At 38.3% G+C, this 26,024-nt stretch overlaps 1 long non-coding RNA gene and 2 pseudogenes across 1 annotated transcript in view; 2 read left to right on the top strand and 1 right to left on the bottom strand.

Moving 5' to 3' along the window:
* Positions 1-26,024, bottom strand: part of LOC140641636 (uncharacterized) — a 91,617-nt gene that overhangs the window by 45,878 nt on the left and 19,715 nt on the right. The window lies entirely within an intron of this gene.
* On the top strand, positions 11,250-12,288 carry LOC140640963 (mitochondrial nicotinamide adenine dinucleotide transporter SLC25A51-like; annotated as a pseudogene).
* Positions 20,661-21,782, top strand: LOC140640962 (proteasome subunit alpha type-1 pseudogene; annotated as a pseudogene).

Below are 26,024 nucleotides of genomic sequence, written 5' to 3'. Positions count from 1 at the left end.
GAAAAAAACCCATATTCTATATGAGAAGCTGGCTGATCCTTTTTGACCTGTGAATATATATAAAAGAGTATTTAGTACAGCATTGTTCTTAGAGGTTTAAATGTGGAAACAACCTCAACAGGAATACAAAATCTAGAGCAATGATTCTTAAATGGTGAAGTGGGTGGATCCTGGGCAGGTGAGAGTTGTCTCTAATAAATTCCAGGAAGAGGAGGAGAAATGAATGGATTTAAAAAGCATATCAATTAGAATATACATATTTATATTTGGAGGACAAATATTACATGTTGCCCTCCCCCCCCCCTTTTTTTTTGTAATGTAAACTACAAAACAGCAGAGGTTTATAGTATCTTTTTGGTTCTTGGGACGACACAGAAGATACCAGCTCTGTAAATAGTTTGGGGGAAGTCCCCTCCCAGAAATTATATCAGAAGTTTTTTATTTTTGTATCAGAAGTTTTAGGGAACACTCATAAGATTTAATGGAGTATAACTCAGCCATTAGAAATGACGAATACCCACCATTTACTTCGACGTGGATGGAACTGGAGGGTATTATGCTGAGTGAAGTAAGTCAATCGGAGAAGGACAGTCATTATATGGTTTCACTTATATGGGGAATATAAAAAATAGTGAAAGAGATTATAGGGGAAAGCAGAGAAAATGAGTGGGAAAAATCAGAGAGGGTGACAAAACATGAGAGACTCCTAACACTGGGAAGTGAACAAAGGGTAGTGGAAGGGAAGGTGGGTGGGGGGATGGGATGCCTGGGTGATGGGCACTGAGGACGGCACTAGATGGGATGAGCACTGGGTGTTATACTATATGTTAGCAAATTGAACTCCAATAAAAAGATACATATAAAAATAAATAAAAAATAAAAAATTGAGAAACACTTATTCAAAGACCTAGAGTAAAATCAGTGGTAATTATTTGGTTTTTACATGCTTTTTCAGACAACATAATAAGAGTTATTGAACAAAGGCCAACCAATTAGGAGTATACTTTAAGTGAACTGACTCATTAATATTGTATCAGCAAATTAACTACAGGTGCCTCATAATACACTGTAGTCCTGCTACAACCATTATTCTCTATAAGGATAACAAGAATCACTGTTAAGCTATCTCAGTTATTAATCATGCCATTACAGTGGCTTTGGGAGACAGTCTTTAAAGGAATTTCAATGAATTAAACTGGACATCTATCGGTAAAAGAAACCAAAAAAATCCACCATTCCCCTCCACACCTCCCTCCCAGAAAAACACCCCAACACTTTCCAAACCTGACCACAGGGAACCCTGGGTGGCGCAGCGGTTTAGCGCCTGCCTTTGCCCCAGGGCGCGATCCTGGAGACCCGGGATCAAATCCCACCGGGCTTCCGGTGCATGGAGCCTGCTTCTCCCTCTGCCTATGTCTCTGCCTCTCTCTCTCTGTGACTATCATAAATAAGTAAAAATTAAAAAAAAAAAAAGCTTTAAAACAAACAAACAAACCTGACCACAGACTCAAAGAGCACTTCTGTTCTTTTTACCTGATATGGCTCCTTTCCTAGCCACATTTTCCCCTCCAAAGGCAAAAAATTTTAAATAAAACCTTAACAAGAAAATATCAGAATCCAAACAAGATCTCAAGTCATTTGAAATGATATAGCTTTGATTTTGAGAGTAAACTGTGAAGACACAACAGAACTAGGCTTAATGAATGAGGCCAAAGTTTTTAATGGTTAATGGAGAAGAGGATCAAACCTATATTCAAAATGCACCTTGGTCTCTTCGACAGATGGTGCTGGCAAAATTAGACGTCCACACACAGAAGAATGAAACTGGACCACTTTCTTATATACAAAAATAAACTCAAAGTAGATTAAGGGCCTGAATGTGAGAACTGAAACCATAAAAATCCTAGAAGAGAGCATAGGCAGTAAATTCTCTGATATCTACCATTACAACATCTTTCTAGATATGCCTCCTGAATCAAGGAAAACAAAAGCAAAGATAAAGTATTGGTACTACAAGATAAAAACTTGCTGCACAACGAAGGAAACAACCAAAACTAAAAGACATCCTATCTAATAGAAGATATTTGCAAATGGCATATTCAATAAAGGGCCAGTATCCAAAATACATAAAGAACTTATACAACTCAACACCAATAATAATAATCTATTTTAAAAACATGCAGAACACATGAACAGACATTTCTCCAAAGAAGATATACAGATGGCCAAGAGAAGCATGAAAAATGCTCAACACCATTTATCATCAAGGAAATGGAAGTCAAAACTACAATGAGATATCACTTCACACCTATCAGAATGGCTAAAATAAAAAACACCAGAAACAACAAGTGTTGGCAAGTAATGGGAGGTTTAAAAAAGAACCCTCTCGTACTGTTGGTATGAATGCAAACTGGTGCAGTCATATAGGAAACAGTACGGAGGTTCCTCAAAAAGATAAAAATAGGTCTACCTTATGAAATTGCGTTAACTGGGTATTTACCCGAAGTATACAAAAACACTAATTCAAAGGGATACACACACCCTATGTTTATAGTTGCATTATTTACAAGAGTCAATTTATGGAAGCAGCCTAAGTGTCCATCAATTGATGAATGGATAAAGAAGATGTGGTATATGCAATGGAATATTATTCAGCCATAAAAAGAGTGCAATCTTGCTATTTGCAACAACACGGATGGATTCAGAGAGTATAATGCTAAGGGAAATAAGCCAGTCAGAGAGAGGCAAATATCATGTGGTTTCACTCATTTGTAGAGTTTGAGAAATAAAGCAAATGAACGAAGGAAAGAGCAAAAGAGACAAACCAAAAAACAGACTCTTAAGTATATAGAACAGTTACCAGAGGGAAGGCAGGTGAGAGGATGAGTGAAAGGGGTGAAGAGGATTAAGAGTACACTTATCTTGATAAGCACTAAGTAATATATGGAATTCTTGAATCACTATACTGTACACCAGAAATAAATGTAACACTATATGTTAACTACACTGGAATTCAAATTTAAAAAGTAAAAATTGAAAAAAATTTTAAAATTGATTTTAAAAAAGCACCTTGATTAAAAGTCAGTGTTCTCAAATATCCAATGTGCACATGGAATATTTGAGAAATTAACAAAATCAGCTTGAATTTCCAGAGAAACAAGTGGTTAGTGACAAGTAAAAACAAATGTCTGAGAAGTCCTAGCTAATGTAATAAGACACTCACACACAAAGAAATGAAAGGTATACAGAATGGGAAGGAAGAAATTAAACTACCTTTGTTCACAGATGACATGAATGTGTACATAGAAAATCCAAAGAACTGACAAGACTGGAATAGACAACTATAGCAAGGCTGCAGGACATAAAGTTAATATGCAAAAGTCCATTGCTTTCCTATGTACCAGCTATATAAGGACAAATAAGAATTCTAATGAACAATATTTTTAAAAATAGATATTCCATCTTCAAAGAAAAGGGGGATTCAACATTATCAAGATATCTGTTCTTCCCAATTGATCCGTAGACTCAATGCAATTCCATTCAAAACCCAGCAAGTTATTTTATAAATATCAATAAACTGATTCTAGCATTAAGGAGGGCACTTGAAAGAATGAGCACTGGATGTTACATGCAACTGATGAATTACTAAATTCTATCTCTGGAACTAATAATACACTCTATATTAATTACACTGAATTTAAATTTGAAAAAATATTTCAAAAAATAAACTGATTCTAAAATTTGTATAGAGAGGCAAAAGACCCACAATAGTGAATTCAGTTTTAAAGGAGAAGAGCAAAATCAGAGGGACAAAAAGATTTAATGGTATAGGACCATCTGATTGTATGAACTAGAGGAAATGAAAGCAGAGGACAGCATGAATCTTTCCTTGGTACTGCTGCAGCCAAAAAGTCTGTCTAGATGTCTTTCTAAGGTACTAAGATACACATTGCAACTTGGGTTGTGTTTATAGGTGTACAAAATATATAAATTCTCTGCAGAAAACTTGCTTATTTATGAGGGCAAAGTGGGAGGAGGGGTGCTGCTCTGCATCTCGAAAATGGAAAGAGGGAATCAGAAGGCAGTTTAGGAACCTCTCTCTGTAATGCTAAATAGCTGAGAACGTAAATAACAGTAATCTCCTGAAAAGTGAGAGGGCTTCATTAGGCAAAAACAAACGCAAACTCCTGAAGGGGAGGACAAGCAGAAGCAACCAAAGAGGGTTCAAAAGGTGGAAAAGAAAGCCCCAACTTTTCATTGAGATCAGGGGAGAGGAAAATAAATCTAGATGATTCTTGCTGCCTTCCACAGAGCATGTGCTTTATCTATCTTCATTGAATAAATGCTACATCAATGACTGGGCAACAGAAAGTGTTTGAGATCACAGTATCAGTCAGTACCTTTTCTTTTCCTCAAAATGGACTGGAGAGACCCATCAGACAGATCTGTAAACTTCAATTCTAGAAAATACACGGTTACCAGCTCTTCACATCTACTTTCCTTCCCTAGAGGTAGAACCTGAATGATGATTCAGGGCTAGCAGGGATGAGAATAGGCAAAATATTATAGTAGCTACAAGTGATTTCTCTGACCACAGGGGAGAATTACCAGATTTTGGAACTTAGCAAGTTTCCATAACTACAATGATAAAAGAGAGACCAAATCACCAAGGTGAAAAGTTTGCTGCATTTATGCTGTGTTTTGGGGCACTGTGACCTAGCCCACAGGAAGGCAGCTTCCCTAAACGCATGTGTAGGAAGCTGCAAACTGCATCTCATCTGTCCTGGGTTTGAACTGGAGAGATTTAGCACAAGCAGCATCTGCACATAATAGTGAAAATTTTCAGAGTGGTTGATAATTGGCTTCTGGAAGCATGTGCCTGAATGATTATGTGAGAACCTCAGGGAAAGCAACATACATAACATAAAAAGTGGAAAACCATCAGAACTAGGGTCTGTAAAAAAATGCAGAATGTACATAACAACACCCAGAGTTCACTGCACATCTGGGTATTATTAACACTGATAAAACTCCAAACATAACGAAAACAACAACAACAACAACAAAACAACCAAAAGTCTCTTTACTCCTCCATGAGACTCCTGCTTTTAAAAAATATATTTTTGAAAAAATAAAAAATAAAAAATAAAAAAAATAAAAATAAAAAAAAATAAAAAATATATTTTTGGGGGATGCCTGGGTGGCTCAGCGGTTGAGCGTCTGCCTTTGGCCCAGGGCATGATCCTGGAGACCTGGAATCAAGTCCCACATTGGGCTCCCTGCATGGAGCCTGCTTCTCCCTCTGCCTGTGTCTCTGCCTCTCTCTCTCGGTCTCTCATGGATAAATAAAATCTTAAAAAAATATATATATATATTTTTTTATTGGAGTTTGATTTGCCAACATAGAGTATAACACTCACTGCTCATCCCGTCAAGTGTCCCCCTCAGTGCCCATCACTCAGTCACCAAATTTGAGAGACTTCTACTTTTTGAAGAAATCCAAGTCTTAAGTGATTTGCCTATTCTCCAGTGACTGGCTGTGCTTTAGGAATGTAACACCTCACCACAGTGCTTTTGGAACCTATTCTTAGCCAGAGTGATTTGGCTGCTATTTTTAGTTTCCCTCTCTGTAGGCAGTGTCCCTCCATTTACCCTTGTTTATCCAGTACAGCAGCACTTGCTTAAGTCAGCCCAAAAAATATGGCCACCCTAAGTTAATTGAGCTACTTTGGGGTTTCCAAGGACTGAAACTGAGTCTTCCTGGACTCAGCTCAAGAGAATGAAGCATCTGGGAGGCCCTACTGTTCCTTAATATTTACTTAAAGCCCACAAATCTCTAACATGCATGGGAACAAATTATGGCACGATCTTTAGCCTCTGGGGCTTTGGATGAATCTTGATGAAAAACTACAGTGCTGGCTTCCCACAGAAGTAGAGTAATTGTTAAGGAATATCCCATATCAGTGACTGGCTAGTATGACTGCACTTAGCAGGCAGAACTTTCCAGCAAGATGGAGAGGCACTCCCTGTTCTCTGCTCTGGACCCATGAAACAACAGTCCTATTCATTCAATGCACTCATTACACCCTGTTTATCAGCATTTACTTATTTGCTGATACTACAAACATCTGTAGAGTGCAACCTAGTATGTATAAGGCATACATCAGCCTCATAATAAATGTTGGTAAAATGAACAAATGGAACGTCACTCAGCCTGTAGAATGCAGTATGAGTATATGTGTGTAAGGTGCATAAGCGGAAGACTTTTTGAGAAGGTGTCGCATAAGCTAAATCTTGAAAGGTAAGTACCAAGTTTCTGCAATGGATAAAGAACTGTCATTCCAGAAGGAAGTTAAAGCACACAGAAAGGCAGGTGCATAGATCTACAGAGACCCCATTGTGGCTCAGGTAGTATGAAACCAGACTGGGTGCTGGGTAGAAATAGGCAAGGAAACTTACTTTTACATAGAATTATCATTAGCCCAAAGAATTGATTAGAAGTAGTATGGCTAAAGTGATTCGAAGGAAATATGTCCTTGGATTTCAGAAATTAAAAATAAACTGACCTAGAGAGCTGGATTTCCTGCTGCTAATGTGGTAGGCAGTCTCTCAAATGGCTCCTGTTGAGCCCTGCCCCCCTGCCATCTTCATGGCATTGTATAATCCCCTCCTGAGTACCATGTTTCTGGCCAACAGATTATGGCAACATTGAAGGGTATCCATGATTAGGTAACAAAAGACTGTTACTTCTATCTTGCTAGCCAACTCTATTGCCTTCTTTTTTGAATAAAAAATATTTTATTTATTAATGAGAGACAGAGAGAGAGAGAGAGAGAGAGAGAGAGGCAGAGACACAGGCAGAGGGAGAAGCAGGCTCCATGCAGGGAGCCCAACATGGGACTTGATCCTGGGTCTCCAGGATCACACACTCGGCTGAAGGCGGCGCTCAACCACTGAGCCACCCGGGCCGCCCTCCATTGCCCTCTTAATGTGCACACTTTTGTGAATTAAGCTGTCATATTGGAGAGGCCCACATGGTAAGGTGGCCTGTAGCAAACAACTAGTGAAGGACTAAAGCTCTCAGTCCAAAAGAGCCTGATGAACTGAATTCTGCCAGCAACCACCGAATGAGCTTGGTAGCAGATTGCAGTTGAAACTTTGGATGATACTGCAGACTCTTGGGTGACACCTTGGTTTTGACCTTACCAGAGACCATGAGGCAGAGGATCCAGCTAAGCTATGTCTTGTTCCTGACAGAGAGACATCATGAAATAATAAATATGTGCTGGTGTAACTGGCTAAGTTTTAGGGTAACTTGCTATGCAGCAATAGTAATACAGACAGGAAGTGGGGGAAACTCTGATAAGCTCCACGGCTTTCAATGTATGCACTGCAGTATGGCAAAGGCCTTAAGATACAACATTCTTGTGCCACACCAATTTTCCTCTTTTTAAAGTTGGGTTGTTTGGGGAAAAAGTTAGGTTGTTTGCTTTCATATTGTTGAGTCTTTAGAGTTCTTTATATATTCTGGCAATGAATCCTTTTCCAGATAGATGACATGCAGATATATTCTCTTAACGTTGTCTTCCAGAGGCAGAAGTTTTAAAATTTTGATAAAGTACAATTTATTCACTTTGTCTTGATGGATCATACTTTTGGAATTATATGTGAGAAATCTTTGCCTAACTCATATTCATGGGTTTTCTTCTATGTTTTCTATTAATTTTATCGTTTTAGGCTTTACATTTGATCTGCAACTCATTTTGAATAAGTTTTTATATATGGTATGAAGTAGGAATTGAAATTCATCTTCTTGGATGTTGATAACCAATTATTCCAGCACCCCATTTGTTGAAAAGACTTTCTCCTTTGTTGAAAATCATCTGGCTGTCCATATATGAGTGGGTCTGTATCTCAACTCTCTATCCTGTTCCCTCGATCTACTTGTCTATATTTATACTGATACTACATTGTCCTAATTTCTGTCGTTTCATGTTAAGTCTTGAAGTAATTTGGTATTAATCCTCAAACTTTATTCTTTTGCGAATTCTTTGGCTATTCGGAGTCCTGTGTATTTCCACAAGAATTTTCTTTTTTTTTTATAATTTATTTTTTTTTGGTGTTCAATTTACCAACATACAGAATAACACCCAGTGCTCATCCCGTCAAGTGCCCCCCTCAGTGCCCGTCACCTATTCACCCCCACCCCCCGCCCTCCTCCCCTTCCACCACCCCTAGTTTGTTTCCCAGAGTTACGAGTCTTTATGTTCTGTCTCCCTTTCTGATATTTCCCACACATTTCTTCTCCCTTCCCTTCTATTCCCTTTCACTATTATTTATATTCCCCAAATGAATGAGAACATACAATGTTTATCCTTCTCCATTGACCTACTTGACTCAGCATAATACCCCCCAGTTCCATCCAAATTGAAGCAAATGGTGGGTATTTGTCGTTTCTAATGGCTGAGTAATATTCCATTGTATACATAAACCACATCTTCTTTATCCATTCATCTTTCGATGGACACCGAGGCGCCTTCCACAGTTTGGCTATTGTGGACATAGCTGCTAGAAACATCGGGGTGCAGGTGTCCCGGCGTTTCATTGCATCTGAATCATTGGGGTAAATCCCCAACAGTGCAATTGCTGGGTCGTAGGGCAGGTCTATTTTTAACTCTTTGAGGAACCTCCACACAGTTTTCCAGAGTGGCTGCACCAGTTCACATTCCCACCAACAGTGTAAGAGAGTTCCCTTTTCTCGCATCCTCTCACATTTGTGGCTTCCTGCCTTGTTAATTTTCCCCATTCTCACTGGTGTGAGGTGGTATCTCATTGTGGTTTTGATTTGTATTTCCCTGATGGCAAGTGATGCAGAACATTTTCTCATGTGCATGTTGGCCATGTCTATGTCTTCCTCTGTGAGATTTCTGTTCATGTCTTTTGCTCATTTCATGACTGGATTGTTTGTTTCTTTGGTGTTGAGTTTAATAAGTTCTTTATACATCTTGGAAACTAGCCCTTTATCTGATAGGTCATTTGCAAATATCTTCTCCCATTCTGTAGGTTGTCTTTTAGTTTTGTTGACTGTATCCTTTGCTGTGCAAAAGCTTCTTATCTTGATGAAGTCCCAATAGTTCATTTTTGCTTTTGTTTCTTTTGCCTTTGTGGATGTATCTTGCAAGAAGTTACTGTGGCTGAGTTCAAAAAGGGGGTTGTCTGTGTTCTCCTCTAGGATTTTGATGGAATCTTGTCTCACATTTAGACCTTTCATCCATTTTGAGTTTATCTTTGTGTATGGTGCAAGAGAGTGGTCTAGTTTCATTCTTCTGCATGTGGATGTCCAATTTTCCCAGCACCATTTATTGAAGAGACTGTCTTTCTTCCAATAGATAGTCTTTCCTCCTTTATCGAATATTAGTTGACCATAAAGTTCAGGGTCCACTTCTGGGTTCTCTATTCTGTTCCATTGATCTATCCACAAGAATTTTTAAATGAGCATGTCAATTTCTCAAAAGTGGAGAGGTGACATCATAATAATATTGAGTATTCTGACTAATGGACAGGTATATCTCTCCATTTTTTAAGGTCTCATTTAATTTCTCTCAGCAGTGTTTTGCAGCTGAAGTGTGGGACCCAGGAAAATAACAAAATACCCTACCCCTAGACAAGCAGAGCAGGACTGACTCTATTTTGGGTTGCACCCGCTTGCGCTGACCTGCTTATTACTTAGCGCACTGCCCCTCCGCAGTCAAAGACCAGGACACACCCTAATCGGAAATCCGGCTCAGTCATACTGCCCCGCCCTAGTCAGAGACCGGGCACACCTAACCGGAAATCCGGCTCAGTGGACCAGCATGACGATGCAACTTTCTGCGTATCCCATTGGCCACTGGCTCCTATAAAGCTGCTAAGCCTCTTAGTCTCGGGGTCCAAGTCCCTGCTCTGCTGCGTGGGGTATACCTGGACCCAGGCTCGAGCTTGTAAATAAACCCTCGTGTGTTTGCATCGGTGTCGGCTCCTTGGCGGTTTCTCGGATTCGCAATCTTGGGCACAACAGAAGTACATTGGCCTTGCAGATTTTTGCTAGAAGTTTATCCCTATTTCATGTTTTTACGCTATTTTCAGTGGTATTGTTTTTTGAAATTTCTATGTCCAGTTGTTCACAATGAGTATACAGAAGTACAATTGAATTTATGCACCAGCTTTATATCTTACAGCCTTGCTAAATTCACTTCCAGTTCTAATAGCATTTTGTTTTGCAGATTCCACAGGATTTTCTAGAGATGAGCATGTCATCTGTAAATAAAGGCAACTTTCCTTCTTTATTTCCAACTAGATGCCTTTTAGTTCTTTTTTTCTTTTGAATTTTTTTTTACTTTTAATTTTTTATATTTTTCATTATTTTTTAATAAATTTATTTTTATTGGTGTTCAATTTGCCAACATATAGAATAACACCCAGTGCTCATCCTTTTAGTTCTTGTCCTTGCCTCATAGCACTGGCTAGAACCTCTAGCACAATGCTGAACAGAAGTTCTAAGAGTAGATATCCTTGAATTGTTTTTAATCTTAGCAAATATGCATCTAGTCTTTCATCGTTAACTATGATCTTAGCTGTGGGGTGTTCATAGATGACCTTTATTAGCTGGAGGAATTCTTTTCTAGTTTGTGAACTTAAAAAATCAGGAAGGCATCTTGTATTTTGTCAGATATCTTTTCTACATCTATTGAGATGATCAAATTGTTTTTCTTTAGTTTGGTAATATGATGACTTACACCAATTGATTTTCAAATTTTAAGCCAACTCTGCATTCCTGGGATAACCCCACTTGGTCATGATGTATTATCCTTTTTATATTTTTTGTTTCAATTTGCTAAAATTTTGTATAAAGGTTTTCTATCTATGCTCGTGGGGGATATTTATCTGTACTTTTATTTCTTGTAATGTCTTACCTGGTTTTGGCATCAAGGTAGTGCTGGCCTCATGGAGCAATTTGATAAATATCCCCTCCTCTTCAATTTTGCTCTAAAAAGAGTTTGTGGAAAGGTCTGCGCCTGCGCAGCCACTGCTCGCCGGCTCGAGGACCTGAGGTCTGGCGGTACCGGGAGCCCGCGGCGATGGCATGATCTAGCAGAGAGATGGCTACCATTGGTTACTTTTTTTTTTTTTTTTTCTGTGGCAAGACTGTCATGGACCTGGATATTTCAGGTTAAAAATATCTTTCATGAAGAAGAAAGATCTTAAGCAACATGGTGGATTCAGAAGCTCATGAAAAGAGACCGACCGCCCATCCTAACATCTTCAAAACAAAATCTGTCACCTCACATTGCAAATGTTGGTGAAATGAAGCATTAGTGTGCAGCTTTCAACAATGTAGCAATCCCATTTCCCGTTCAGAAGGTGCTCTTTAGGCAGCAGCTGTATGGAATCAAAACCCGGGATGCGGTGCTTCAGTTGAGGAGGGATGGCTTTCGAAACTTGTACCGCGGAATCCTTCCCCCACTGATGCAGAAGACAACTACACTGGCACTTATGTTTGGTCTGTACGAGGACTTATCTTGCCTTCTCCGGAAGCATATCAGTACCCCTGGGTTTGCAACCCGCAGTGTGGCAGCAGTACTTGCAGGCACAACAGAAGCGATGTTCACTCCATTGGAAAGAGTTCAGACATTGCTTCAAGACCATAAGCATCATGACAAATTTACAAACACTTGCCAGGCTTTCAAGGCACTCAAATGCCATGGAATTAAGAGAGTATTATCGAGGCTTGGTACCTGTTCTTTTCCGCAATGGATTCAGCAATGTCCTTTTCTTTGGCCTTCGAGGTCCCATTAAGGAGCATCTGCCTACCGCCAAAACTCACAGCACCCACTTGGTCAATGATTTTGTCTGTGGAGGTCCGTTGGGTGCTATGTTGGGAATCTTGTTTTTCCCATTTAATGTTGTGAAAACTCGAATGCAGTCTCAGATTGGTGGGGAATTTCAGTCTTTTCCCAAGGTTTTCCAGAAAATCTGGCTAGAGCGGAACAGTAAGCTGACAAATCTTTTCAGAGGTGCTCATCTGAATTACCATCGATCCCTCATCTCTTGGGGCATAATCAATGCAACTTATGAGTTCTTGTTAAAGATTATATGAAAGAGGGATCCCTGGGTGGCGCAGCGGTTTGGTGCCTGCCTTTGGCCCAGGGCGCGATCCTGGAGACCTGGGATCGAATCCCACGTCGGGCTCCCGGTGCATGGAGCCTGCTTCTCCCTCTACCTATGTCTCTGCCCCTCTCTCTCTCTCTCTCTGTGACTACCAAAAATAAAAAATCTAAAAAATATATTAAAAAAAGATTATAAAAAAAAACAAAAACAAAACAAAAAACAAAACAAAAAAAATTATATGAAAGAAACTATCAGTTAAGTGCCATTTATTAACTGAATAGACCTAAGAAGAATGTGGTTTGGCATTGTTCCTAATTGGCCAAATATAAGTTGGTGTCATTAGTTCAGGGCACAGTGAATTATGGGCAAAGCTGTTTTCTTGAAGCACCAACAAATTCAGAATAAAAGATTCTAATAGGAAAATAAAATAATAAAAGAATTTGGAGAATTGGTATTTTTTTTTCTTAAATGTTTGGTAGAATGAAACCAATGAAGACACCTGGACCTGGAGATTTATTTTTGGGAAGGTCTTTGACTAAAAATTCTATTTCCTTTATAGCTATAGGGCCACTTGTTTATTTCTTCTCAAGAAGGTCTTGATAGTTTGCATTTTGTAAGAAATTTGTCATTTTCATCTAAGTTGAATTTATTGGCATAAAGTTGTTCATAATAGCCTCTTGTTCTTCTTTTGCTATCTGTAAGATTGGTGGTACAGTCACCTCTCTCATTCCTTATATTGGTAATTTCAACCCTCTATTTTTCCTGATAAGTCTGGCTAGAGTTTATCAATTTTATTAATTTCTCAAAGCAACAGCTTTTGGAATTATCCATTTTCTCTGTTGTATCTCTTTTCCATTTTATAGATTTCTCATATTTATTATTTCCTTCCTTTTGCTTGCTTTGAATTTTATTTGCTCTTTTTATTTTGTTTATTTTAAAAAACATTTATTTATTTATTTATTTATTTATTTATTCCTGAGAGACAGAGAGAGAGAGAGAGAGGCAGAGACACAGGCAGAGGGAGAAGCAGGCTCCATGCAGGGAGCCCAACATGGGACTCCATCCCGGGACTCCATGTTCGCGCCCTGGGCCAAAGGCAGGCGCTAAACCGCTGAGCCACCCCGGGATCCTCCCCTTTTTATCTTGTTTCTAATGTAGAACCTGAAATTGTTGATGGGAGAGGGGTTTTGCATAGATCTAGTTAGTACTATACATTTCTCCCTGCACCCTACAAATTTTATTCTCCTTTTCATCCAGAATATATTTTAAAATGCTTTTAATTGCCCTTTAGATTTTTCCTTTATTTAGAAATGTCTTATTTTGTTTCCAAATATTTGGTGCTTTTCCAGATGTATTTCTGTAATTGAATTTCTAATTTAATTCCATTTCAGTCAGAGAACACATTTTGTATAACTTGAATTCTTTTAAATTTATTGATATTTGCATTATGACAATGCAATGTTTCATGTGCATGTGAAGAACATGTATATTCTGCTGTTACTGGGTGAAATATTCTTATGAAGGACATTTATATTAAGTTAATATAAATTAACATATAATTAATATAAATTGAGGCATTGTTCAAGCCTTTTATATTTTACTGACTTTCTTTTACTTTTTCTATCAGTTATTGAGAAATGGTTCTTGAAATCTCTGAATACGATAGATTTATTTCTCCTCAGTCCTTTTTTACTTTCTGTGAAGCTGTGTTATTCGGAGCAAAAATATTTAGGACTGTTACGTTCTCTTGATTAATTAACCCATTTATCACTATAAAATGACTTTTATCTGTGTTCCTACTCTTTGCTGTGAAATCTTCGCCTAAGATTAATATGGCCACTGCAGCTTTCTTTTTATTAGAATTAGCATGCTTTATCTTTTTTCTATCCTTTTAGCAGATTTGTCTTTATATTTGAAATTTGCTTCTTATGGGCAGCATACAATTCAGTCTTGCTTTTTCAATTACTCAACCTCTGCCTTCCTATTTTGATTATTATTACTGACATAGTTGGGTTTCAGCTTATCATCCTACTATTCATTTTCAGTGTTCTTTGTTTCATTTTTTCCTCTTTACTTCTGCCTTCTTTTGAATTCAGTGTTTTCTGTGACCCATTTGATCTCATTTGATTTTCTATAATTATTTGTTTTTGTTATTTTGGTTGTTATACTAGGGTTTATGGTTTAAGTATTAAACATATTACCAACTACCTTCAAGTGTCACTAATACATTTCATATATAATATGAGAAATTTATAATAATATATTTCTATTTCTCCACTCTATGCCTTTATGGCCTTATTGTCATATATTTTACTTATACATATATTTTAAATGCACATTATTGTTATTTCTGTTCAGTCATTTATCTTTAAAGAGACATGAATAATAGGAAAATATATGTTTACCTGCATTCTAATCATTTGTAGTTTTTTTTTTTTAAAGGTTTTATTTATTTATTCATGAGAGACACAGAAAGAGCGGCAGGGACACGGCAGAGAAAGAAGCAGGCTCCCTGCCCAGAGCCTGATGCAGGACTCAATCCCCCGACCAGGGACCATGCCCTGAGCCAAAGGAAGAGGCTCAACTGCTGAGCCACCCAGGTGTCCCTGTAGTTCTCGTCATTACTTTTTTATAATTCTTATTTCCATCTTCTGTCATTTTCCTTCTGCCTGAATGATTTCCTTTAAAATTTTTTGTAGGGTGATGAATTCTTTCAGCTTTTTATGTCTAAAATCTTTATTTCACATTTTAAAAAATTCTAACTTTATCAAGATATAATGCATATATCATACTCATTTAAAGTTTACAATTTAGTGGGGCATAGTCTGTTTGCAGAGTTGTGTCACCATCATCATAATCAACTTCAGACTTTTTTCATTACGCCAATAAGAAACTTTGTTGTTGTTGTTGTTGTTGTTAAGCTTTTATTTATCTATTCATGAGAGATACACAGAGAGAGAGGCAGAGATAGAGGCAGAGGTAGAAGCAGGTTCCATGGAGGGAGCCTGATGCAGGACTTGATCCTGCGACTCCAGGATCACACCCTGAGCCAAAGGCAGAACCCAACAGCTGAACCACCCAGCTGTCCCTCCAGTAAGAAACTTTATAACCATTAGCATATCCCATCCTCACCTCTTACTTCCCCTCACTGCCCAAAGGCCTGAAAAATTAACATAATATCTGTCTATATTTGCCTTTCCTGGGCATTTCATATAAATGGAGTACTATGTTGTGAAATGTATTGTAAAACTACAATATGTGGTCTTTTGTGACTGGCTTCTTCACTTAGCATGTTTTTGACAGGTCGCCTACATTGTAGCATATATCAGTCAGTACTTTATTTGCTAAATAATTTTTTTTAAAGATTTTATTTATTCATGAGAGATAGAGAGATGGAGAGGCAGAGACACAGGCAGAGGGAGAAGCAGGCTCCATGCAGGGAGCCTTGTGGGACTTGATCCCGGGACTCCAGGATCATGCCCTGGGCCAAAGGCTGAGCCACCCAGGGATCCCCTATTTGCTAAATAGTATTTCACCTTATGGATATGGCATACTTTATTTGTCCATTTGATTGATTTGATTGATTGTTTCCTTTCTTTGGCTTATGAACTCCAATTCAATGACTAAACACACTCCCTTTTTTCCTCAAACACACTATCTGTTCCTTCTGATTTCCTTTGCTGGCCCTTCTTCCTCTACCAGATCTCTGTTTAGCCTGCTTAATTCTGTTCTTTTCTGGTTATACTCTCTCCAAGATTTTATCTGGCCACGTAACATAACTTCAATTATGCCTAGATACTGATTTTTACTTTATATTTCTAGGTGAGACCTACACCCTGACTTCTAGACCTGTAAATCCAATTCCTCATATGACATTTCTGCTTAAATGAGTAATACGCACCTCCAACATAATAAAGCCAAATGTGAATATTCATCCCCCATTCCCCAAAATCCATAGTCCCCAAGCCTTTACCTTATCATTAAATAGCACCACCCATCCAATTCCCCAAGCCAATAATAACCTAGAGATTTTCCTTAATTATTTTTTAAAGACTCATTTATTTTGAGGGGGGGAGAGAAAGAGAGAGAAAGAGTGCACGCAGTGGGGGGAGGGGCAGAGGGAAAGAATCCCCAAGAAGACTTCCTGCTACGGGTCTTTCTCACAACCCATAAGATCATGACTGAGCCGAAACCAAGAGTTGGACACTTAACCAACTGAGCCACCCAGGCTCCTCCTTAAATCTATATTTTTACCTTCACACCCAACATTCAATCCACCAGTAGATGTGTCTCCAAAATACACAACTTCTTACCAAGTCTACTGCTAAAAAGTCCATCTAAAATCCGACCATGTCCAGCTGGAACTACGTAGAGCAACCTAATAGTCTGGAGCTAGACAATGGTATCTTAATGATCCTTGTTCTATGCTTGCTCCCCTAAAATCTTTCCCCCAAAAAAGCAAATAAAGTAATTTCTAAAGAGTAAAACTGACAGTGTTACTCCCCTAATGTCCTTTATAGCTGGCTTTTCCCTCATGCATTACATTCAGTTGTCTTGTCTCTTATTGTTGGAAGAATACAGTTATTTGGAAGACTGTCCCTCCATTTGTCCAGTGTTTCAAGTTTTGCACTCTTGACCGTTCTACAACAGAAGTGATACTGTGTTCTTCTTAGTGCATTATATCAGGGGGCATATGATTTTATTTGTCCCAATACTGATAATGATTGGTTTGGTTAAGGTGGTGCCTTAACTAGTGAGAAGATACTCTGAATCTATGAAAATATTCTGTTCTTCCTCAAACTTTCACATACTAGTCGTGGCAATCATTATAGACTTTCTAACATTATCATTCCTTCTATATAAGTTGACAATCTTCTATAAGGAACTTTCCTCCCTCTCATATTTATATCAGTAAGAACTAATTCTTATTTAATTCAATATGTTATAATTTATTATTACCACTATTTTGATGCTCAAATTGTCCCACACTTGCCCAGTGGCAGCCTCTTTAAGTTGGCCGCTGTGCCCTTGTGATATGTCTTCATGATTCTTTGAGCACTTCTATACTTTATCCACAAGAAGATGTTCAAGGATAATCTTGTAACTTCTGTACCTCAGCCTCACATTTAGAAAATATTGAGGTTTGTTCTGGCACACAGTTAATTTACTAGCAGATCAATAACACTTTTTTTTCAAAAGCTGTGCCAACCTTTGTTAGGATGGGACTAGAGTGGCCCTTATCTAGGTCTAGAGTAGTCCTATCCTACAGAGTGGCCTTTCTGGAAGGACAATTGAGTGTCTATGATGTTCAGTGAGTTCTCTCCATCTTGGTCCACTGGACTCCTATGTCTAACACAACAGTGAAACCTCCTGAAATTCAATTCAGCTCACAGCTCTCTAGCAGCTGTCCTTAACTAGATTGTACAGAATCTTCTTCTGTACATGTGCAAATTATCATTCAACCAGAAACATAAAGGGCACATTGTACATCTTCCCAGTTCTCCTTTTCTGCACAGCTACAGAAAAGCTCAAAAGCCAGAAATGGGGCACCCTGGGTGGGTCAGTGGATTAGCGCCGCCTTCAGCCCAGGGCCTGATCCTGGAGACCCTGGATCGAGTCCCATGTTAGGCTCCCTGCATGGAGCCTGCTTCTCCCTCTGCCTCTGTCTCTGCCTCTCTCTCTCGGTCTCTCATGGATAAATAAAATCTTAAAAAAAAAAAAAAAAAAAAAGCCAGAAATGCTTAACTCTACTTCCAGAGCATAGCAATACAACTGTGCTCTGTTTGGGTCTCACCTTTCTCTACAATAGTCCACAGGGTGACTCCAGACAGAATCCTGGGGCAATTTTGAAGCTTTACTCGTGTGTTTCTCCTGTCTAAAAGATCAAAGTCCACTGTGCTACTGTCCACACAACTTGTGCATGTATTTGGTCTCATTTTGTACTTCCTTACAACTGGAGGCATAATGTAGTTCGGTTACTCCATCATTATCTGAAGCGGATTCAACAACTATTCTTTATAAAAATTGTATATAAAATAGAATTCTTAACATGATTATACACTCACATTCTCAACACACACACATACACACGCGCAATTTTTTTAATTTTTAAAGTTTTTATTTAAATTCCAGTTAGTAAATACACAGTGTAATATTAGTTTCAGGTGTACAATTTAGTGATTCAACACTTACATACAACACCTAGTGCTCACCACACGCACACTCCTTATTCCCCATCATCTTTTTAACTCATCTTCTCATCCACCTCCCCTCTAGTAACCATCTGTTTGATGTCTGTAGTTAAGAATCTGTTTTTTGGTTTGCCTCTCACTCCTTTTTCCCTTATTACGTTTGTTTTGTTTCTTAAGTTCCATGTATGAGTGAAATCACATGGTATTTGTCTTTCTCTGACTGACTTATTTTGCATAGGATAATACCCTCTAGCTCCATCAATGTCACTGTAGTTGGCAAGATTTCATTCCTTTCTTATGTCTGAGTAATATTAAAAAATGTATGCATAGTATCTGTAAAGAAAGAGATATACATATATATCACATCTTCTTTAACAATCTTTAAAAATCTTCTTGCAAAAATCATCAACATCTACCTTCTCATTAAAGTAGGAGCAGGTCGGGACACCTGGATGGCTCAGCAGTTGAGCATCTGCCTTCAGCTCAGGGCGTGATCCCACAGTTCTAGGATCCAGTCCTGCATCGGGATCCCCACAGGGAGCCTGCTTCTCCCTCTGCCTATGTCTCTGCCTCTCTCTATGTCTCTCATGAATAACTAGATAAAATATTTTTTAAAAAAATAAAGTAGGAGCAGGACAACTCTGTGCAAGCCAACATAATTAGACAAGGAAAAAAGAGGAATAAAAATTAGACTGAAAGATATAAAAATTGTGTTCAGATAACAGAAGCCAAAGGAAATAAACTGACATTTTTAATCCTGTTTATGAAGTTAGTAAATAGAACTGAATAGCACTTATTTCTAATAGCAAAAATAAAATAAAACATAGGAATAAGCCCTAATTAAAATAAAGCAAGAACCATAGAAAGAAAACTTTACAACTCTGTCGAGACTCTCACTTTTGGTCAAGATGGAGTAACAGGGCCCACATTTACCCTACTATCTATAGCAACTACAGAACTAGACAAAATAAACAATAACTCTTAAGACATTAGACATCAAGCAACAAATGATAGAGATCACTGAGAGATAGGAAATCAATGAGGTGAGCTCTACAGTTGTGTCAGCTTATGGCCTGGACAAAGTTCCCACGTTGTGGCATAGTAAGGAGGAACCCAAGTAGAACTTGACAGTCTATGAGTTGAGGAGATGGAGCTGGGAGTTAGAGATGGCCATGGCATCGTATCTGAAAAGAAAGTGCTGGACAGAGAGAGAACTCTTAAGATCTGAAGAAGGTCTCCCTCAAGTGTTCACAAGGGACTAGTCAGTATATGCATGTAAGAAAAGTACCTGAGATAGGACTTTTTAAAAATTCCTAAGATATAAAAGCGTAATACCCAGAGATCACACAGAGGTAGAAAAAGTATTTATTCCAACAGAGTAGAAAACATCAAAATAAATGGGACATTGGATGGAGTATAAACAAGGCCTTGACTCAACAGTAAGTAAAAATTAATCTTGGACTAAATGTTGGTAGGATCTGCCTAATAAAGTTTATAAGGAACACCTGAAAGCATCAAACTGTTCCAAGAACTTAATGAATTACAAAACACAGCTCAACAATATTTGTAGAAAAAAGAGGTGGACTAGGAAGCTCCAAGTCCTCACTCTCCCATGGAAACATTTAAAAAAATCCAGAAACTAACAACTATAATAACCTTATATGAGCCATGGAAAGTAGTCAAAGGTCTGTAGCGACCAAGCAAATGTACAATAAAAAAATACATATTAAAAACAGTAGGAAAATTTATTTCATGTTTACTTGCCTTTGCTCCACCCCTTCCCCAGTGTGGTGAGGTTTTGGTCTAGACAGAGTGGCAGCCCAATTCCCAATTCCCTTCCTTAAACCAAACAGAGCAGAACAGACCATATTTGAACATTTGAACCTATGTGGGGGCTGCCTGAAGGACTTATCTATCCCCCCTTATTTGGAGTTCATGCAGCAAGAAGAGGTAGCTGCTACTCATGAAAGCTGCAAGGGGACTACCAACTCATGAGCAAAAGATTTTGAGTAGGACATATAATAGACCATAAAAAGCCCAAAGGAGAAGCTGAGTGAGATTCTTTGAAAGACTTGGACATTCAGAAGCAGCCACATATTTAAGGGAATTAAAAAGGCCATGATCAGTCCTGGCCAAGACAGACTTGTGAAAAGAACTGAAAAGACCTTAAATTTTTATATTTTGCTTATCCCTAGGCTCTGAGCCTCTCTAGCTAATTAGAAAAGGACTGCCCCAGAATAGAGCCAGTCTGCAAAGACTGAGACAGGTGACTGTTTTCACAAGTGCCCAATCTTTAAAAAAAAAAAAAAATTACAGGCCGGAGGCCACAGCGGGACCCACGCCAGAACCATGTTTCGCAACCAGTATGACAATGACGTCACTGTTTGGAGCCCTCAGGGCAGGATTCATCAAATTGAATATGCAATGGAAGCTGTCAAACAAGGTCCAGCCACAGCTGGTCTGAAATCAAAAACCATTGCAGTGTTGGTTGCATTGAAGAGAGCACAGTCAGAGCTTGCAGCTCATCAGAAGAAAATTCTTCATGTTGATAACCATATTGGTATCTCAATTGTGGGACTTACTGCTGATACTAGACTGTTATGTAATTTTATGCGCCAGGAGTGTTTGGATTCCAGATTTGTATTTGACAGACCTCTTCCTGTGTCTCGTCTTGTATCTCTAATTGGAAGCAAGACCCAGATACCAACACAAAGGTATGTCCGGAGACCATATGGTGTTGGACTCCTTATTGCTGGTAATGATGATATGGGCCCTCACATTTTCCAAACCTGTCCATCTGCCAACTATTTTGACTGTAGAGCCATGTCCATTGGAGCCCGTTCTCAATCAGCTCGTACTTACTTGGAGAGACATATGTCTGGGTTTATGGAGTGCAATTTGAATGAACTGGTTAAACATGGTCTGCATGCCTTATGAGAGACACTTCCTGCAGAACAGGACCTAACTACAAAGAATGTTTCCATTGGAATTGTTGGTAAAGACTTGGAATTTACGATTTATGATGATGATGATGTATCTCCATTCCTGGAAGGTCTTGAAGAAAGACCACAGAGAAAGGCACAGCCTACTCAACCTGCTGATGAACCTGCAGAAAAGGCTGATGAACCAATGGAGCATTAAGTCACAAACCAGTCTATATGTGTATTATCAAATATGTGAGAATGCAGGAGCCCTTACTGATGACAGTAATCTATACTTTGAACCAAAAGATGCAGCGTGGTCTTCTGGTATGTTTTAGGAATCGGTCCAAATGTGTTTTTCCCAAGTAACTTGTCTGAACCATATAATGGTGTGCATTTTTCTTTGAGGGGTCTATATAATCATTTTCTAGAAAGTATAGTTATCTGTACTAATGTTTTTACATAAAGAACATAATGTCTTTGTGGTTTTAAAGACAACTGTGAAATAAAATTGTTTCACCTGCCTGTGGAAAAAAAAAATTACAAGGATTAAAAAGAAAAGGAGAAAAAAAAAAAAAGAAAAGGAGAGTATAGTTGACGTAAAGGGGAAAAATAAACTGGCCAAAACTGTCCCTAGATGAACACAAGCATTAGACTTACTAGACAAAGATTTTTAAAAAACCATCTTATATACACTAAAGGAAGTCCCAATAGTGCATTTTTGCTTTTGTTTCTTTTGCGTTCGTGGATGTATCTTGCAAGAAGTTACTGTGGCCGAGTTCAAAAAGGGTGTTGCCTGTGTTCTCCTCTAGGATTTTGATGGAATCTTGTCTCACATTTAGATCTTTCATCCGTTTTGAGTTTATCTTTGTGTATGGTGCAAGAGAGTGGTCTAGTTTCATTCTTCTGCATGTGGATGTCCAATTTTCCCAGCACCATTTATTGAAGAGACTGTCTTTTTTCCAGTGGATAGTCTTTCCTCCTTTGTCAAATATTAGTTGACCATAAAGTTGAGGGTCCACTTCTGGATTCTCTATTCTGTTCCATTGATCTATGTGTCTGTCTTTGTGCCAGTACCACACTGTTTTGATGACCACAGCTTTGTAGTACAACCTGAAATCTGGCATTGTAATGCCCCCACCTATGGTTTTCCTTTTGAAATTTCCCCTGGCTATTCGGGGTCTTTTCTGATTCCACACAAAACTTAAAATAATTTGTTCCAACTCTCTGAAGAAAGTCCATGGTATTTTGATAGGGATTGCATTAAACGTGTAAATTGTCCTGGGTAACATTGACATTTTCACAATATTAATTCTTCCAATCCATGAGCATGGAACATTTTTCCATCTCTTTGTGTCTTCCTCAATTTCTTTCAGAAGTGTTCTATAGTTCTTAGTTTTTAGGGTATAGATCCTTTATCTCTTTGGTTAGGGTTATTCCTAGGTATCTTATGCTTTTGGGTGCAATTGTACATGGGATTGACTCCTTAATTTCTCTTTCTTCAGTCTCATTGTTAGTGTATAGAAATGCCACTGACTTCTGGGCATTTATTTTGTATCCTGCGACACTGCCAAATTGCTGTATGAGTTCCAGCAATCTTGGGGTGGAGTCTTTTGGGTTTTCTATATAGAGTATCATGTCATCAGCGAAGAGGGAGAGTTTGACTTCTTTGCCAATTTGAAGAAGCTTTTGCACAGCAAAGGATACAGTCAACAAAACTAAAAGACAACCTACAGAATGGGAGAAGATATTTGCAAATGACCTATCAGATAAAGGGCTAGTTTCCAAGATGTATAAAGAACTTATTAAACTCAACACCAAAGAAACAAACAATCCAATCATGAAATGGGCAAAAGACATGAACAGAAATCTCACAGAGGAAGACATAGACATGACCAACAAGCACATGAGAAAATACTCTGCATCACTTGCCATCAGGGAAATACAAATCAAAACCACAATGAGATACCACCTCACACCAGTGAGAATGGGGAAAATTAACAAGACAGGCAACAACAAATGTTGGAGAGGATGTGGAGTAAAGGGAACCCTCTTGCACTGTTGGTGGGAATGTGAACTGGTGCAGCCACTCTGGAAAACTGTGTGGAGGTTCCTCAAAGAGTTAAAAATAGATCTGCTCTATGACCCAGCAATTGCACTGCTGGGGATTTACCCCAAAGATACAGATGCAATGAAACGCCGGGACACCTGCACCCTGATGTTTATAGCAGCAATGTCCACGATAGCCCAACTGTGGAAGGAGCCTCAGTGTCCATCGAAAGATGAATGGATAAAGAAGATGTGGTTTATGTATACAATGGAATATTACTCAGCCATTAGAAACGACAAATACCCACCATTTGCTTTGACGTGGATGGACCTGGAGGGTATTATGCTGAGTGAAATAAGTCAATCGGAGAAGGACAAAAATTATATGGTCTCATTCATTTGGGGAATATAAAAAATAGTGAAAGGGAATAAAGGGGAAAGGAGAAAAAATAAGTGGGAAATATCAGAAAGGGAGACAGAACATGAAAGACTCCTAACTGGGAAATGAACTAGGGGTGGTGGAAGGGGAGGTGGGCAGGGGGTGAGGGTGACTGGGTGGCAGGCACTGAGGTGGGCACTTGACGGGATGAGCACTTGGTGTTATCCTGTATGTTAACAAATTGAACACCAATAAAAAATAAATTTATTAAAAAAAATAAAAAATAAAATAAATAAATAAAAATTATATACACTAAAGGAAAACATAGATGAAGAACTAAAGGCAATCATAAAGGAACAAAATGTGGGGCAGTTGGCTGGCTCAGTCAGAACGTGCAACCCTTGATCTCAGGGTTGTGAGTTCAAGCCCCATGTTGAGTGTAGAGATTACTTAAATAAATAAAACTTAATAAAAAAGAACAAAATATCAACAAAGACATCCAATTTTGTAAAAAAGTAGGCTCCACACCCAGTGTGATACCCAATGCAGGCTTGAACTCACAATCATGAGATAGAGACCTGAGCTAAGATAAAGAGTTCAGTGGTTAACTGACTGAGCCACCCAGGTGCCCTAAATGATAGAAAGTATTAAAACAAACAAACAAACAAACAAAAAACAAAACTAACAATCCTGAATCTGAAAAAAATACAATAAGTAAAAGGAAAGGTTCACTAGAGGAATTCAATGGCAGATTTGTATAGACAGAAGAAAGAATCAGCAGATGTAAAAATAGGACTTTTGAAATTTACAAGTCTGAGGAGCAGAAAGAAAAAAGAATGTTTTCCCCCTAAGATCAGTAACAAGGCAAAGATGTCTGCTCTCACCACTTCCATTCAACATGATGCTGAATGTTTTAGTCACTGCAATAGGGTAAAAATAGAGAAACAAAAGGCTTTCAAATTGGAAAAGGAGGTGAAAATTGTCAGGCATTATCATCATTTTGGAAATACTAAAGAATTTACTTCAAAAAAGCTATTACAACTATTTGTGAATTTAACAAGATTGCAGGATATGATACAACAAATTCTATTTCTACATATTAACAATAAAAACTAGAAGTTAAAATTAAAAAGCAATATCACTTATAATAGCATCATAAGGGACACCTGGGTGGCTGAGCGGTTGAGCGCCTGCCTTTGGCCCAGGGCGTGATCCTGGAGTCCTAGGGTCAGGTCCCACATCAGGCTCCTGCAGGGAGACCACTTCTCTCTCTCTGCCTATATCTCTGCCCTCTCCCCCCGCCCTCTCTGTCTCTCATGAATGAATAAAAACCTTTTTTTAAAAATAGTATCATAAAATGTTAAATAGGGGTAAATTCACAAAATATGTATAAGACTTGTACAAAAAAACATTTCTGAGACAAATTAAAGATACCCTAAATAAATGGAGAGATATACCATATCCATGGATCAAAAAGCTTAATATTGTTAAAATGTCAATTCATTCACAGAAATTTTCCCTACCTATATACTCATACATGTGTAACATAGATTTATAATATAAGGTTGTGTCAGCATTTTATTCACAGCAAAAGACTATAAACAACTAAATATCTATTAATAAAGAATTAAAGAGGAATTGTGTTATATCAAGGAAGACATTACAGCCGTTAACTTAATGGTACATATAAGATATATGTGTATTATTAAACGAAATAAAAGGGAAACTGTCATACTACCATTTGTGAAGAAAAGCATAATTCATTTATTTTTGGCTATGCTAGACTCATTTGGAAAGATACACAGAAATCTGATAGGAATAAATGACTCGAGAGAGGAAAGCTGGGAAATGAGAGACAAGGGTGAGCATACATATTTCCTACATACCTTATTCTGCCCATTGAATGTTGTATAGTGTCTATGTATGCCTACTTTATAAAACACAGTTTCAAATATTAAAATCAGTTAAATGCACTGGCCCTTCATCAAGAGACCTCATCCCAATCTTCTGCCACATGTCCCCTCTAATCCACCTATCTCCACCTCTGCTAGAGATAGACTACATTTCTCACTGCCAAATGCACTCCGTGGCCCATTGCTCTGTGTTCTAGTTTCGTTCTTAAGTTTCTCTCCCATCTGGAACATGCTCCTTCCCTCACAGCCTACACTTTTAGACCCAACCTCTATGTCACTCTACCCGGGAGCCCTCTCTGACCATCCTGATCCTTACTATGATTTCTCTCCTCCGAAATGTGATATTTATAACCTGGACATTGCAAATGATATGCAATTCTATTTGTTCTAGATTATTGGCTTCTGCTTTGTGTGAATTAGTCTT

The sequence above is a fragment of the Canis lupus genome, chromosome 10 (genome assembly GCF_048164855.1).
Source record: "Canis lupus baileyi chromosome 10, mCanLup2.hap1, whole genome shotgun sequence".
NCBI lineage: Eukaryota > Metazoa > Chordata > Mammalia > Carnivora > Canidae > Canis > Canis lupus.
This window is presented reverse-complemented; position numbering and strand designations above follow the sequence as displayed.